The sequence below is a fragment of the Callorhinus ursinus genome, unplaced genomic scaffold (assembly GCF_003265705.2).
Source record: "Callorhinus ursinus isolate GAN/ISIS: 27379988/994484 unplaced genomic scaffold, GSC_fseal_2.0 scaffold4, whole genome shotgun sequence".
Lineage (NCBI taxonomy): Eukaryota > Metazoa > Chordata > Mammalia > Carnivora > Otariidae > Callorhinus > Callorhinus ursinus.
The window spans coordinates 56,677,631-56,693,329 of record NW_027397066.1 but is presented as its reverse complement, the minus strand read 5'-3'; the positions used below and the strand labels follow the sequence as shown (position 1 = coordinate 56,693,329).

At 38.7% G+C, this 15,699-nt stretch overlaps 1 protein-coding gene across 6 annotated transcripts in view; it reads right to left on the bottom strand.

Annotated features, from left to right (window-relative positions):
* SLC4A4 (solute carrier family 4 member 4) overlaps positions 1-15,699 on the bottom strand; it is a 335,807-nt gene that overhangs the window by 238,975 nt on the left and 81,133 nt on the right. The gene's annotated exons all lie outside the window — the stretch shown is intronic.

Sequence of the window (15,699 nt, the reverse complement as noted above, 5' to 3'; positions counted from 1 at the left end):
TTACCACCTCTCCTCTAACTGCTTGATGCTTAGGTATATTCAATTCACACCATGTTCTTTTCACTTATTGATATGCTACTTGGCAAGTGCTGTCAACTTGTGTCATACGTACATGTTATCTTTATCCCTGCTAGATTATAAAACTCCTTGAAAGCAGGGAATCTCACTTATATATAATAACACTGTAGTGTTTGCAGAAAAACACTGACAACATTTGCTACTCTATACTATACAGTACCAGCAGGCATCCCCTAACAGTTGTCAATTAATAGTGTCATGGTTGGTCAACATCAAAATCCTATAACCAGATCCTCTAAGAAACACTACACATCCAATGCACATTTCAACCAGTAGTCAAAAGAGATACAATTTTCTTCAATAAAATGTTTTAAAATATTCCATGGTAGACCTTTTTTCTCTTCAGATTAACTTTATGTCTTTTCTCCTGTTCTCCACTTAAGCTTGTCCACTTGCTGGAAAGAAAAGGAATGATTTCTTACCTAACCTAATTACTTACTCCTGCCTGTATTGGAATCCTGGCTCCCCTACCTGCTTTGCTCAGTGCTACCCTCACAGGCATAAGAAAGCATATTTCCAGGGTCAGCCTAGGCCTCTGCTTAAGTCCCTGGAGTTTGAGAACCTAGAATATAATTCCACCAGCCCCCAGAAGTCAAAAAGCAGCCTGCATTTGAATGAAAGATACAAAAGGTCATACATATTTTGATGTCAGTCATACAAAGGAGAAAAAGAATTAGAATTGACTTTCTCTTCCTCATAGGATGGAGTGAGGGAAAAAGCAGTATACTCTGCATAGAATTTCCATGGAGATTTTTTAATTGGATACATAACTGAACTACGCAAGATGTCTCAAGTGAGGGTATTGGCCTGACGGCTCAAGATGCCCTTGAAAGCTCCTACAGAGGCCCTACCCTGCATTTGCTCTCCTGACTCCTTGTTTTCAAGCCAAACCATCAAGAGCTGCATGGTCTATCTCCATCAGAAAGCAAGGCCCCTGACATTTTCAATGACTCTGCTTGAAAGAAAAACATTTAGAAAACACAGGCCTGACCTGATGTATCCCAGATCTTCCACTCATTGCTTTCAATTAGAGCACCATGCAAGATACAGTGAATTCAAATAGGACTCTTTCTGAATGCTGCCTCATTATGGCACAGTCCCCTAGACTATCAAAAACAAAAGGTATTAATATGCCATCATTAAGTATTAAGAGCCAGATGGATATGGACAGTTGCTAAATGTACTTTGGTAGATAGAGGATTAAAAGATACCAGGACCATATATCAGATCCTGGGAATTTCTGTCATGGTCGGTAACAGATAATACAAGCTATATATGACAAGAGCTTGACTTGAGATTTTTAAAAAAAAAAGATGCTTCAAGGCATTTGTTCACACTGAATCTTGGTGAAATTTAGTAAATAGAAAATGCTTTGTTTTGGTCCCTAGTTCAGACTGGATATAGGGGGGAAAAAAGCATTTTGTTTCTTTTTCCTGTGTTAAAAATGATCATTGGATTATAACCAAAACTACCAAAACCAAAATTTTTAACTTCAGACTTTCATAAAGAAACCCAAGATAAGTATAACATCAATGAAACTTTTCTATAATGGGAAAAAAGCGCTAGCACAGCATAAAATGAATCCGATGAAAGCAAACTTCTGATTCAAAACACAAAGGCCATACTGTACATGAAGATATAGAGACGATCACTGCCAAAGGCATAAGCATGAAGGGTCAAATGCCAATTGGTATCAGCAATGGAGATACGATCCCAGAAATCAAAGACTGAATGACACTCAAAAAAGCCTATAACACACAGGACAATTCTACTGCTTCTTCAAGAAGAATGGTTAACGGTATCAGAATACATGTAGACCAAGACTTAGACCTTCCTCACCCTTTGTACCTTCAGTGATTGAAGATTATACAGTGTTATCTTTATGAAGTTTTCTAAAAATGGACAATTTATTTTCATTTGGTTTTAATTTTTATACTTCAAATGTCTACTTTCCTTCTAATTAGATCTCCCTGTGGCTTTCTGTTCTTTCTAGAGTGAGTTGTAGCCTGGCTTTGTATAATGTATACTGGCAAATTGTAATGTGCACTGGTAACTCGCCTGGAAATACTACCACTCATCCTTCTGAGAACAGAGACATCTAATTAGAGGACTGTAATCAATCCAGGTAATCTGCCTTCATACTACCCAGGGTAAGAGCATGAACTTCAGTGTCAGACAAACCTAGCTGAAATCTTGGCTCTGCCATTTACTAAGGGCATGACCTCAAGATTACTGTTACTTAACCTCATCAAGAGCCAACTTTAAAAAAAAAAAAAGGTCATAATAATACAAATAATAACAATAACATTTATTTCAAAGAGAGGATAAACAGAATGTATATCATGGTCCCTGGGACATAATAAACCCCAAATTTTCAAGTATAAATAACACAGGTTAGGGTATCACTTCTACCATTTATTCATGACCCTAAACTTTCTACTTCATAAAATGTAACAATACTAACTGCACAAGATTCTTATAAAGATCAACTGAGATGGTGTCAGTGAAAATACTGCTTAATGATATAGCTATACACAAACGTAAGGTAATGTTATTCTGCTCAATTTAATAAGCTCAGTGTTTTCCAGATGCTATAACCAAAGACAACATACAATGTTTGACCTGACTTTGCACAAGGTTATAGAAACTGCTGGTGATGATTCCAGTTTGGTTGGTATTTCTGTTTCTCAGTACAGCACAAGTAGAGACACATGCAAGGGGAAAAATACAAGTCTCCAAAGCAAATGATCCTTTGACAGTACGATACAAAGCATCTACCAGCTGGTAGGTAGGAAAGCACCATCTTACACATCCAGTGCTTTTCAATGTTTGGTCCTGACACTTGCACAAGAATGTGCATTTTATAAGATACCTTTGAGTAACACCCTGACCGGTTATAGTCAAAATCTCTGGGAATAAATCTGATTTTCTTTTATTATGTTCAGTTAGCCACTGTATAGTACATATCATTAGTTTTTGATGTAGTGTTCAATGACTTTTTAACAAGATATCCAAGTGGCCTAATGTCCAATCAAGTTTGAGAACTTCTGCTTCAAGTTTTGAATAATCATAATAAACAGAGCTAGCACTTGTCATTATGGAAAATTGTTTACCCTGAAAAAGGGAGGAGATAGATCTCGCCACAAAATTTTAATCTAAGTATAAATTTTGAAATGGACAGGGTAGACAAAATTCAAAAAAATCAAGATTTAACTTTTCTTTTAAATACATCTTTTCAATGACATCTCATAACATAAGAATTATTTCACAATTGGTCATTATTCAACAGTCAGGTTTCCCTAGTGCTCCAGATATTGACTTCGCTTCCTTTAACACCTGCACACTTGTTTGTGCCAACTATTTAAGCAAGAGCTGAAAATCAGCACACTTCAAGTTCCAATGCTTCATCAAGCCCCAGCCTTCACTGAACTTGCCTGAAATACAACCACCCATCTTTTGAGGCTAGCGACATCTAATGAGAGGATTGTAATCAAAACAGGCAATCTGCCGTCACACTCTCCAGGTGAACCTGTGGGGAGTATTTCCACCCAGAACATTGCTGACAATGCTCAGCCACACCTGCACCAGTTCTTTCAGTCCAAAAGGTTACCAGGAACCAGGATGGGTTCACAGAGAATGTGCTATGCCCAAATAGCCTCACTTCCTTCTGATTAGATGGCATCATTTAACTTGAGTTAAGCAAAATATCTAACCCCATCCCATAACTAACTTCCTTAGTGGTTCTCTATGAAAAGTCTTTGAGGCAGTGCTGAAGGCTTTGGCCCCCTCATGGAGCACACAGAGAATGACATCTGTATGTCACACTGAAGGAGAGAGATGAAGCTACTTGATACCTGGGGTCCACTGAGGCCCTGCCCAGCTACCCAAGAATTGCAGAGAGCAATTTCTCAGCACATCTGTAACCTACTGCTGTGGGACACCAGTTGGGAAACATACTCCAAGGAATATCACTCCATAACACCCTCATCAGATTCCCCATTGAGAGCACCAGTCTGGATAGCAGTGAGAGATGTGGATTGGCAGGTATTTACCCAAAGTGACTAATGCAAGAAACACCAGAAAACCAAAGAGGACTAGAGAACGATGTGAAACCAGATATAAGAAGAAAACCCAAAGTATAAGAATACAGAAATATACAAGAAAAGAATGGGGATCAAAACCACTGATAGGAGCAAAGAGGTTCTAAGACCAAGATGTACAAGTGGGTCTTCGTCTAGTTTAAAGGCAAAGGTTCAGAAAGATGTAAACACAAAGAGAGCTGACAGATGAACCATGACCAGCTTGGAGAAGAAATGCACTGTTCTATTTGACATTGTTAGCAATGACTTAGAAGCTTAGAATAAGCTTATAAAAACATCGAGTCACCCAAAGCTAAGAGATTTTACAATTCCTTCTTCTTTTCAAGAGCTATCATCTGGGAAAAGGAAAAAGGACTAATTGTATTATCAAGGGCACAATTAAGACCAAAGGGTCAAAATCACAGGAAGGCTGATTTTGATCCAATGTAGTGAAAGGCATTTTTACAATTAAATCTGTCCACAAATGGAATGGACCACAGTGCAAGCAATGTGCTCTCTGGTCCTGGGAGTGTGAATTATGGTCAGTTGGAAAAACAGTAGCAAGGATTTCTGCTTTGATGAGAGAGAGAATAGCTGGCCTTTAAATTCTTTGTGCTCAAATTCTTTGAAAAATATTTTGGTAGAAACCAAGTCTTTCTACCATTAAAGGAGGAGTAATGAATCTGGCAAAGAGTACGACATCTAAAATGATCCCAGTCTGAATTACAAGTAGAAGCCCTTTATTTCCATTCTGGGAAATATAACTGATAGAGGCTTATTTTTACCTATGACATCATACTACTACTAGCATTCCTCCTATTACCCTTATCACCGTGGGCTAAGTTTCCAACACAAGTTTACAGACTTTATAAGTCAAGACAAAGGAAAAAAAAAAAGACTCTATTCCTGAAAGCTCACTACTGAGAAAATAAGAGATGACTGTGCACTCTCCTCCTTTAACATAAAAAAGTAAAAGAAGGAAGGACCTGCACCAAGAGGACTATAAAAAGCTCACTTGGGTCTGAAAGGATGACACCGTGGACCAGCCTGGGATCAGCTTACACTGAACTCTGCACAGAAGTTCCCTAGGACCTGGAACGCATACAAAACCAGTGGAAATTTTGTAGAAGAAAACTTAAAAGTTTTGTACCCAATCTGATTTCTGTAAATAGCAATAAATTCTGAGTGGGTACAATCTGGTGGCTTATAGCCATGAATCTTAAGAAAAGAAAGTGGGGATGATATAGCAATAATGTTGACTCAAAAGCCACTCCCCCAACAGCCTAACATTTCCTTCCCTGGAAATTAGGGTAGTGAGGCTACGGACTTGCACTTAGGAGACAAGAGTGGCCTTCACACCAGATCCTGCCAAGATTCTACTGCCTTCCCACACATAAAGGCCAAGACATTCAAAGCAACTGAGGCAGAACTAATTCGGTCCAGTGTGACTCTGATGACAAGGGAAGCTCCTTCTGTGAGTCAAATGTCAGGACTGCACACATTTCAGCTACGAAAGACACTCTGTATCTAGATCATCCTCTTGTTCCAAGAGACATCACCATAAAAGGGCACACAGAGATCAAAGGTAGAAATGGGGTTTTCATTAAAAGGCTTCCCAAGACAATGAATGAGAAATAAGGATCAGGGGAGGAGGAAGAGAGAGGATGAAGGTTATAAAGATATTAAAGAAATATAAAACACATCAGCAGAGCCCTGATCATTGTTAGCTAGGTTGTCCTAAAAGACGAAGAGTGGCATACCTTTTTGGAAATGTACAACAGGACATTTGGTAGGTATTTTCTTAACAAAATTTTGCTCATCATATTTACAAGCCAAGTCTATTAGACCTCATCTTAAATGTAATGGTGCCTTTTTCTTTGCATATTTGAAAAATCCAGTCGCCAGTCATGGGTGTTTCAATCATTTATACTGACCGGCGTGGCCCTGGTCAAGTTAAAATCAGCTTTAGGGCTGCTTTTTTCCCCTAAGCATTAGGGAAAGCCATGTACTACATACAATACACTGGCCAAATGGGTTATTTCTGGTTTTCCACAGAGCACACTTGTAACTTTACCAAGCCACAGTTTTTTCTTTCCTAAGAACTCAGATCATTTTTCCATTACTTTTCTGTTATAACCCCAAAGCAAACTTTTCAAGGTTTTTGTAGCAGGGTTCATTAAAAAGCCACTCTCTTTCAGAACTTATACCACTGGGCAAGAACTGATGTTGTGAAACAAGAAATCTAAGAATGAAATAACGTGCATCATGCAGTCATCTCATTCAGGAAATTAAAGGGAAACAAAAAAGAGAGAAAATAAGTCAAATGCCCCTTACTATTAATCCCTGATGTTGTGTATTATTTAAGACAAATCAACAGATTACATTTCATTGGCAATACTAAGACATTTCTAATGGACTCTCAATTCCAACACACAATATTTAATGTGGCAAATATTTCTGAAAGAGAATCCATCAATCAATTAATCCACTATGGCATTAGATACATGGCAATACTTGACATAATACATATTTTATACATCAAAGGGGGCATTTCCATAACACATTACAGTTTAAAAATGCTCTACTGAACATCAATCATCATTTCTCATATCAAGGTTTTATATTCTAATCAATAAGAGAACATGAAGATAATACCACAATCCACTTTATTTTTTTTCACAATTCACTTTAAAAAGAAATTTCACAGAACTATGAAATGTGTATCTAGAAGAGATCAGCTAGGGATCAAGCCCCTTATTTCAAAAAAAAAAAAAAAGGAAATGGGGCTCGTATTAATTATCCAAGTTAGAGAAAGCCCTAAAACCACTTATTACAGGTCTGGCATTTAATCCAGGCCTCCTGAAACCCATCCCACTTCTCTTTCTTCTACATTATGTTCCCCTCAAAAGAAAATTCTAGTGCACTCATCTTACCTAATCATTCTTCAGCAACGTATTAAATATGAAGTCGGACTCCAGTGCTACTGTGCAGACCTTAAATAGAGCCTTGAACTGTGACTCCAGGCCCACTGCAGGGTCTTCAGTGCCAAACATAAGCTATATGTAGAGTCTGCTTGGTTGTCCAACTCCCACCCAAGTACAATGCATTCAAGTAGTAATCAGGAAATAAAATTCAGGGTGGGAGATACATTAGTCCTTTAGATTCCTGTTCTGCTTGGTATCTGCTAACTCTCGCTTATTTAAGTATTCAGCAGTCCCCCCAAAAAAGGTATCAAATTTACGTTAACTTTTTCCTTTTTATTTCTTTGCACTGCCCACTTCTCTGCAGAAGACATTGTCTAATATAAAACGTGCATGGGGCGCCTGAGTTGCTTAGTTGGTTAAGCATCTGCCTTCGGCTACGGTCATGATCCCAGGGTCCTGGAATCGAATCCCGCATTGGGCTCCTTGCTCAGTGGGGAGTATGCTTCTCCTGCCTGCCGCTCCCCCTGCTCATGCTCTCTCTCTCTGTCAAATAAATAAATAAAATCTTAAAAAGAAAAATAAAAAGTGCACAACATAACAACTTTACATGGACTTATTACACACACATTTCAAAAAAGACAATAACTGCTATTTAAAGGAAAAAATTAATTTTAAAAACAAACCTTGACCTAAACCTCATCCCTTACATAAAATGTGACTCAAAACAGATTACAGATTTAAATGTAAAATTTTTAAAATATTAGATGACAACAAAGGGAAAAATCATCAGAACTAGGGCTTAGTGGAAAGTTTTTAGACATGACTTAAAAGCCACAAGCCATAAAAGAAAAAAAAATTGACAAATTGGACTTCATCAAAACTTAAAACTTTTGCTCTGTGAAAGACCCTATTAAGAGAATGAAAAAACAGGGTGCGTGGGTGGCTCAGTTGGTTAAGCGACTGCCTTCGGCTCAGGTCATGATCCTGGAGTCCCGGGATCGAGTCCCACATTGGGCTCCCTGCTCGGCGGAGAGTCTGCTTCTCCCTCGGACCCTCTTCCCTCTCGTGCTCTCTCTCTCTCTCATTCTCTCTCTCTCAAATAAATAAAATCTTTAAAAAAGAGAGAGAGAACGAAAAAACAAACTATAGGTTAGGAGAAAATATTTACAAATCACATATGTGACAAAGAATTCATATCTACGATATATATGGAACTCTCAAAAAAAACTCAATAGTAAATAAAATAAAATAGATAACCCAATAAAAATGGGCAAAATGTACAGAGACATTTCACTAAAGAGTATATATATATATATATATATATATATATATATATATATATAAAAGGCAAATAAGAATATGAAAAGACATTCAACACCGCCAGCCATTAGGAAAATGCCAGTTAAGATTCTCCCTATACATATTAGGACAACTAAAATAAAAAGTAGTGACCCCATCAAGACGCTGGTGAGGATGCAAAAAAAAAAAGACGCTGGTGAGGATGCAAAAAGATAGGATCGCTCATATGTTGCTGGTAAGAAGGCAAAATGGTACAACCACTCTGAAAAATAATTTGGCAGTTTCTTAAGCTAAACACAACTAATGAATCGTTGAACTCTACATCAAAAACTAATGATGTACTGTATGTTGGCTAATTGAACGTCATAAAAAAATTAAAAAAAAACCTAAACACACGTCTACTATACAGACGAGAAATTGCACCCATGGGCATTTATCTCAGAGAAATGAAATGATGGCCATTCAAAAGCCTGTACACAATTGTTCACAGCAGCTTTCTTTGTAATAACCTGAAAATGGAAATAACCAAAATGTCTCTTAGTGGGTAAACAGTTACACTGTGGTACACCCAAGCCATAGTTTTCTATTCAACAATACCTGACAAACGATTTGCAACAAATGGGATAGATCTCAAGAGCAGTACCTTGATTGAAAAGAAACCAATATAAAAAGTTCCCATACTCTATGATTCATTTATATAACATTCATGAAATGACAAAATTATAGAAATGGAAAACAGATTAGTAGGTGCCAAGGGTTGAGGAGGATGTGAAAGGGGAGGGTGTAACTATGAAAAAGAAGCCCTTGGAAGGTCTTTGCAGTAACGGAAGCATTCTGTATCTTGATTGTGGTGGTGGTTATGCCAATTTAGACAGCGGTGATAAAATGACGTGGAACTCTACAACATATTATACCATACCAATGTCAATTTCCTGGTTTTGATATTACACTCTTATTATGTAAGATGTAACCACGGCAGGAAATGGGGTGAAAGGTACATGGGACCTCTCTGTACTGTCTCTTGCAACTTCCTGTAAATTTATCCTTTTTTCAAAATAAAAAGTTTTTTTAAAAAACTCTATTATTCCAGTTTGCCCTGCCACAGGATTATCCTAGACTGACTGCTGCATTTCCCCCTGGAAAGGTCTCCTCCCTGAACTTAGAGCTCACTCCATCACTAACTGCCTTGGAAGCTCTAGTTCCACCACATATGCTTTCATTTTGCTCTTCCAGTGTCTCTTAGCCTCAGAAGAGTTTGGCAGCCACATCCTCGTGGATTTGACCCTCAACCTCATTTAGAAGCATGGCTTCAGAAAGAAGGAAAATTTTTCCACTCTTCTAAAGTTCTCATGTTGGTGGAAGATGGCCACTGCTGTGGTAAATTCAAGTTATTAAGCAAGAAGCTGCTGCCCAATACAGGAAGGAAATGTGGTGTGGTAGGGAGAAGACTTGTTTGAACACTAGAGGCCTAGGTTGACTCTTTGGGCCACCCTGGCCTAGTCACTTTTCCTCAGTCATCTGATACATTAAAGGTGGAAGTTTAACTGTGTCATTTATGGTATGTCAGCTGGCTATCCATTACGACTGCCCTCAAAGCACTATGAGAGAAAGAAGAGCTGTATTTCTGAGAAAAATCTTACTAACTTAGAACTTTGAAAGGCAGAAAGTCAGTTCTAGAATGTACCTTTCATTTAATCATCACTTCCTGTCACCATTATTTTAGGGGAAATTATGACAGCCAGTTTGAATTAAGTCCCAAATGAAAGGAAAACGCTTTGGGAAGTATTGTAGAAAGAAAGGGACAAGACTTTTCAAGGCGCTGTGCCAACTATATCTCCAGTTTAAATGACCCTTTGCTCAAGACAGAATTGTCCTTGGCGAGAAAAAAAAGTAAAAATTGTGTTCTGTTATTTGGACTTATCTTCCCTATTCATTTGATTCATTCATAGATCCACTCTGCTGACAGCTTAGGGCGACTCAGAAAAGAGCTGTCCTGCCACTGGCAACCATTAAAGTAAAGGCGTTTCCTGTGCCTGCATCCTTCGGGGCCACTCCTGCTGTTACTGTGAAAGAATTTAAAAGAATTTCTTTCAATCAAGGAAGGAAGCAAAAGATCCCAGGCCTGTGAATGAGCTGAGGACATTTCTCCAAAGAAATCAATGAAAGACTATAAAGGGTCATTTGGCCCTAAGGGACACACTGGAATAAAAAAACAGAATCTCTAGCAACCTACTTTGAATTTTGTTTTATTTTGTTTTATTTCCTCTCTGTTTTATTTGTGACTATCTAGTGGGAAAAAGGGGGGGCTCTTTTTTTTTACTGATTAGTTTATTTAGTTTTCATATAACCTAATTTACAGTAGACTATGAGAGCTGAAGAAAATTTAGAGATTACCTATACGATGCCCTCATTCCACAGCTCGGTAAATTGAAGCCCAAAAACATCAACGAAGTGCCCAATGTTCAAGAGCTGGTGAGTGGCACGGCTGAACTAGAACTCTTCTGTACCAGCTCCGTGCCCTCTCTGCTCTACCACAGACCACCCTCATCCCTTTCAGGCTGGAAAAAAAATTCTACAGAGTTGGCTAATTCAAACTCCTCCAAAGATACCTACTGCATGTAGGAACTTAAATTCTGATACCTAAATTACTCAGGAATATTCTATTTGGTGACTCCCATTCCTTGCCAAACTGCTCTAATTCTTCATGTCTAATTCTATCTGAATGGACTCGGACCATAGATTACCCCATTTTTAGTGGCAATCTTATACAGCACATACTTATTGGAAGTTTATAATCTGCTGGTCATAGGCCAAACATTCCATATTGATTACTTCATTTCATCATCACAACCACTGTGAGTTAGGTGGTATTATCCGCATTTTTCAAATGAGAAAATTGACATGTAGAAAAGTTAGTAAACTGGCTCAAGGCCACACATCTAATCCAAGTCAGTCTGATTTCAGCATCCAAGGCTTAACCAACATGCATCTTAGACGTGCAAACTTCTTAATCACTCAATTATTCCTTCAAAATGTTATGCCAATTTTTTATCAATATACACATCTAGAATTCTCAATCCAAAACTCAGCTTAAGGAGGAGTTTAACTTTAGGCAAAAGTATGCTATCAGTCCTTGAAACAATGTACATTGCCTTGTGAGGAAACCCGTCAAGAAGAATGTCGTAAGACTGAATTTTTCTAGACTTTTAACCAGCTTTTGACTCTGGACTGAAGCCAAATATGAACCAAACTACCTGAGCTCAGTGGGACTCCCAATCATTTGGTTCTTTTCCCACTGCAAGAATTAGGCTGGGCACAAGTGGTTTCCTCCGCATTTCTGCCCCATTATTAATTTCTATTTTTTAGGATTTAAAATAACTTGCATATGAACTAGTTGCATTGTAACCTGCAACAGAGAAGAGGTGTATAAGTTTCTTTATCTGATCCACCATATAGAGAGCAGACTGGTGCAGTGAGCAAACCATTTATCAGCTGTCTGCTTTGGGTGACTTATTCAACTCTTTCTCTGTTTCTTCATCTATAAAATGGAGTTAATAATTACATCTCCCTCATAGGCTTGTTATGAGGATTAAATGAGTTACTACTTGTCAAGCACTCAGAAAAATATTCAGTGAATGTTAACTATTCTTACTATAGTGATGATAGAAGTGGTGGTTATTACTATTACAGTAATCACAAAATGAAAGTGACTTTACATACATAATCAATCATGGTACTGAAGAACTGTCAGAAAGAACAATTCTGTATTAAGTATTCTAAACTAAAATCATTACATTTGGCTGCATTCTCCAAAATTAAACTTACCCATATCAATTCCTGACACTCCTATATTTAGTAGTAAATTCCCCCTCAGGGACCCCATAAAATAAAATCCACTAAAACTTTTTTTTTTAAAGATTTTATTTGTTTGACAGAGAGAGACACAGCGAGAGAAGTAACACAAGCAGGGGTAGTGGGAGAGGGAGAAGCAGGCTTCCCACTGAGCAGGGAGCCCGATGCGGGGCTCGATGCGGGGCTCGATCCCAGGACCCCAGGATCATGACCCAAACCAAAGGCAGATGCTTAACGACTGAGCCACCCAGGCGCCACACCACTAAAACATTTTTAAGGTTCTCTCATTGTTGTGAAAAATCATCAGGAACGTCTCCTTTGAAAATTCTGCATATCAAAGCCATACCATTCATGATCCATGATGTGAAATTCTGTATACTAAAGCTTGAACATATGCTCAAGGGCCCCAACTGCCTTTCCAGGAAAATCTGGACTTGCTGGCGGTGTCCCTACAGTCGACCTCAGCGCTTCCAGACAAGAATCTAGACTAGGATCTCAGTTTTCTTAGGAGACTAATGACTTTAACACTTACTTAACAAGAGACCCACCAGCACAATGGTGAAACGCATGCTCATTAGAGCCAGAGAGACCTGTATTTGAATCTGGCCACTGAGCAGCTGTGACCTTTTGTTGAGTATTTAACCTCAGTGAGCTTCACTTTCTCCAACGGCAAAATGGGAATAATAATGGCACCTTCCTCACTAGACTGCTGGGAAGACTAAAGTAACATACAGGGGCGCCTCGGTGGCTCAGTCGTTAAGCGTCTGCCTTCGGCTCAGGTCATGATCCCAGGGTCCTGGGATCACGTCCTGCATCGGGCTCCTTGCTCGGTGGGGAGCCTGCTTCTCCCTCTGCCTACAGCTCTCCCTGCTTGTGTTCCCTCTCTGACAAATAAATAAAATCTTAAAAGAAGAAGAAGAAGGTAATGTACATAAAGTGTGTAGCATTCAATAACAACAACAAATAACCATTATTCCTAGTTTAGGCCAACACTGTCAAACAGCAACAGGACAGGAGCTTTTCTACTACCCACCTCCTACTAAAGCCTGGATAAGAGAAGCAATGCTTACAGATGATCCTTTAATCTGGGTCCCCTAAAAACATGTCCCTAGACAACATAGAACCTCTAGAAGATGGTAAACCTGGTTTTAGCTAACTTATCTCCTTACAACATTCTAACAGCATGATCCAGAATCAGACAGGGTCTAGGCCTCAATACAGGTTTATTTCTTACTGGCTGTGTGACCCTTGAGGAAGTTATATCAGTTCTTCAAGGCTGAGTTTCCTTATCATTAAATGGGTATAATGATATCTTTAAAAGGTAGTTGTAATAATTAAATGTTTATGAGAGTTAAATAAAACAAGGCATATAATAAAAAGTTCCTAGGATGGTGCCTGACACATAATAGGAACTCAACAAATTTCAGCCTCCTCACAATGCATTTTTTTGTTATTGTACAGCTATAAAATTTGGTTGAGGGCATTATCTTCAACTATTCTTATTGCCCCTTATCTAAAGACTCAAGTGAAACAATCCTAATAAAATCTTTACTTTCCTTTAAGCATGCTTTTCTTTTTCTGATAAGAATATGTAACTGATTATGTCTCTCTCTCTCTCTTTTTTTTTATCTTGGCTGCCAGGAAGCTCAGAGACAAATTAAATTCAACTCTAGTAACAATATTGGTGCTAGTGGTTCTGCGTACTGTATGTTCTCCCTGGTTTTAACATTTATTTTCACCCATACTTATTACAAGACACCTAAATCTTTTGTAGAGTGTGAGAAGCTATTAACTAACCAACTAATTAATTCAGTCAAGGGAAAAATAATGATTTAAGTATTAGGAAAAGAATACCAGACTTGAGGCCTTCAAGTCCTATCTCTTACATTTACCCCCTCTCTCCGAGCAATTCATTTAACCTTTCAGATCTATAATTTCTCATGTCAAGTAGGAAAAATAATCTCTAAAGACCTTTCAGAATCATTTATGTATACAAATGTGTTTTGTACCTGTCAAGTGCGATCAGGTATTATTATTTTTATCAACGGAGAAGGGGTGAATGTACACACACACACACACACACACACACACACACACACACACACACACACTCCAGTGCAGGACTGAGGACCCCTGCAGGCAAACAGGGGAGATGTGTAGTGGTGGGGGCAGAAGCAGCCACCATGCTCACTAGTTAGGCTCACTAGAAAGCTCCAGCAGGACTCATCGGAAAAAGAAGGGGCATGATGGAAATGAATGTAAGCGCTTTAAGGAACAATTCCAATTCAGTCAACATCTCAAGCCAATTTGCTGTTTGGCCACTAATCTAAACTGATCTGCGTAGAGAACAGTGCAAATGAGACCGTGGTCTGCTCCTCATGTGCCTGTGAGCTGCACCCTCATTCTCAACAGACCCACCAGGAGCAGGCTGTGGGTCGCAAGGGGGCTTAAAATGTGGGACTCCAACAACTCTCCTTAATCCCCTTCCAATGACAGCTGACATGTCACATCAACTGGTACATCCAGAAGGACTCATATACTATTAATGTAATTCAGAGAGGGGGATTTTTTAAAGAGCTAAATCTGGGCTAGAACCAAGCAGCTCTTAATAATAGGGAGGGTAGGTGTTACTCCATTTTTAGAATAATTCACCAACTTATTCTAGGAGTTCAAATGTTCTCTGAGTATCTCAAAGTCTTTTATTCCAAAACCCCATCCCCCTCACTGATAACTTAGGGCAGCAAGTACCTGCCCGTGGAGGAGAAAAGAAGGAAGCTGCTACAGAATGGCATGCTAGGAAGATGAGGAGGTAGGAGGGAGAGTTCAAAGTCACAGGTTCAAGTCTTGACCCTGCTCGCTGATTATGTGGGAATGTGATCAAGTCACTTAATAATAACTACTATACATCGAGCCTTGTTATTTGCCAGTATCCTGTGGAGGCCTCAGGACTCATTTAACCTTCACAACCCAACAAGTACAGGAGGTACCTTTCTCATCTTACTCTATACATTGTAAGAACTGAGACTGAGAAGCGTCCAGTGACTTGCCCACCATCAAAAAAAAAAAAAAAAAAAAAAGCTGGGTAAGTAAGGCATACAAGGATCTGAACCCAAGCAAGACTCCAAGCCTGTGGTCATAACCACTGCATAATATTGCTTTTGTAAATCTTGCTTTTCCTTATCTGTAAAAGAAGGGAATAATAAAATGGACATTAGATTTCTCCCAAGGTTGTTATGAGGATCAAACATTATCCTGGAGGTGACAGCCCTTTATTCAACCTACAGTACCCTACAAATATGACAGGCTCCCACTCAAGGCAGCATGCATCTCCTAATACCAACTACTTGCTCAGCAAGGACAAGTGGTGCAATATGCCAAAAAGAAGTTACTTCTACATATTCTGAACTCAAAGAAAGAAAGAGAAAGAAAGAAAGAAAGAAAGAAAGAAAGAAAGAAAGAAAGAAAGA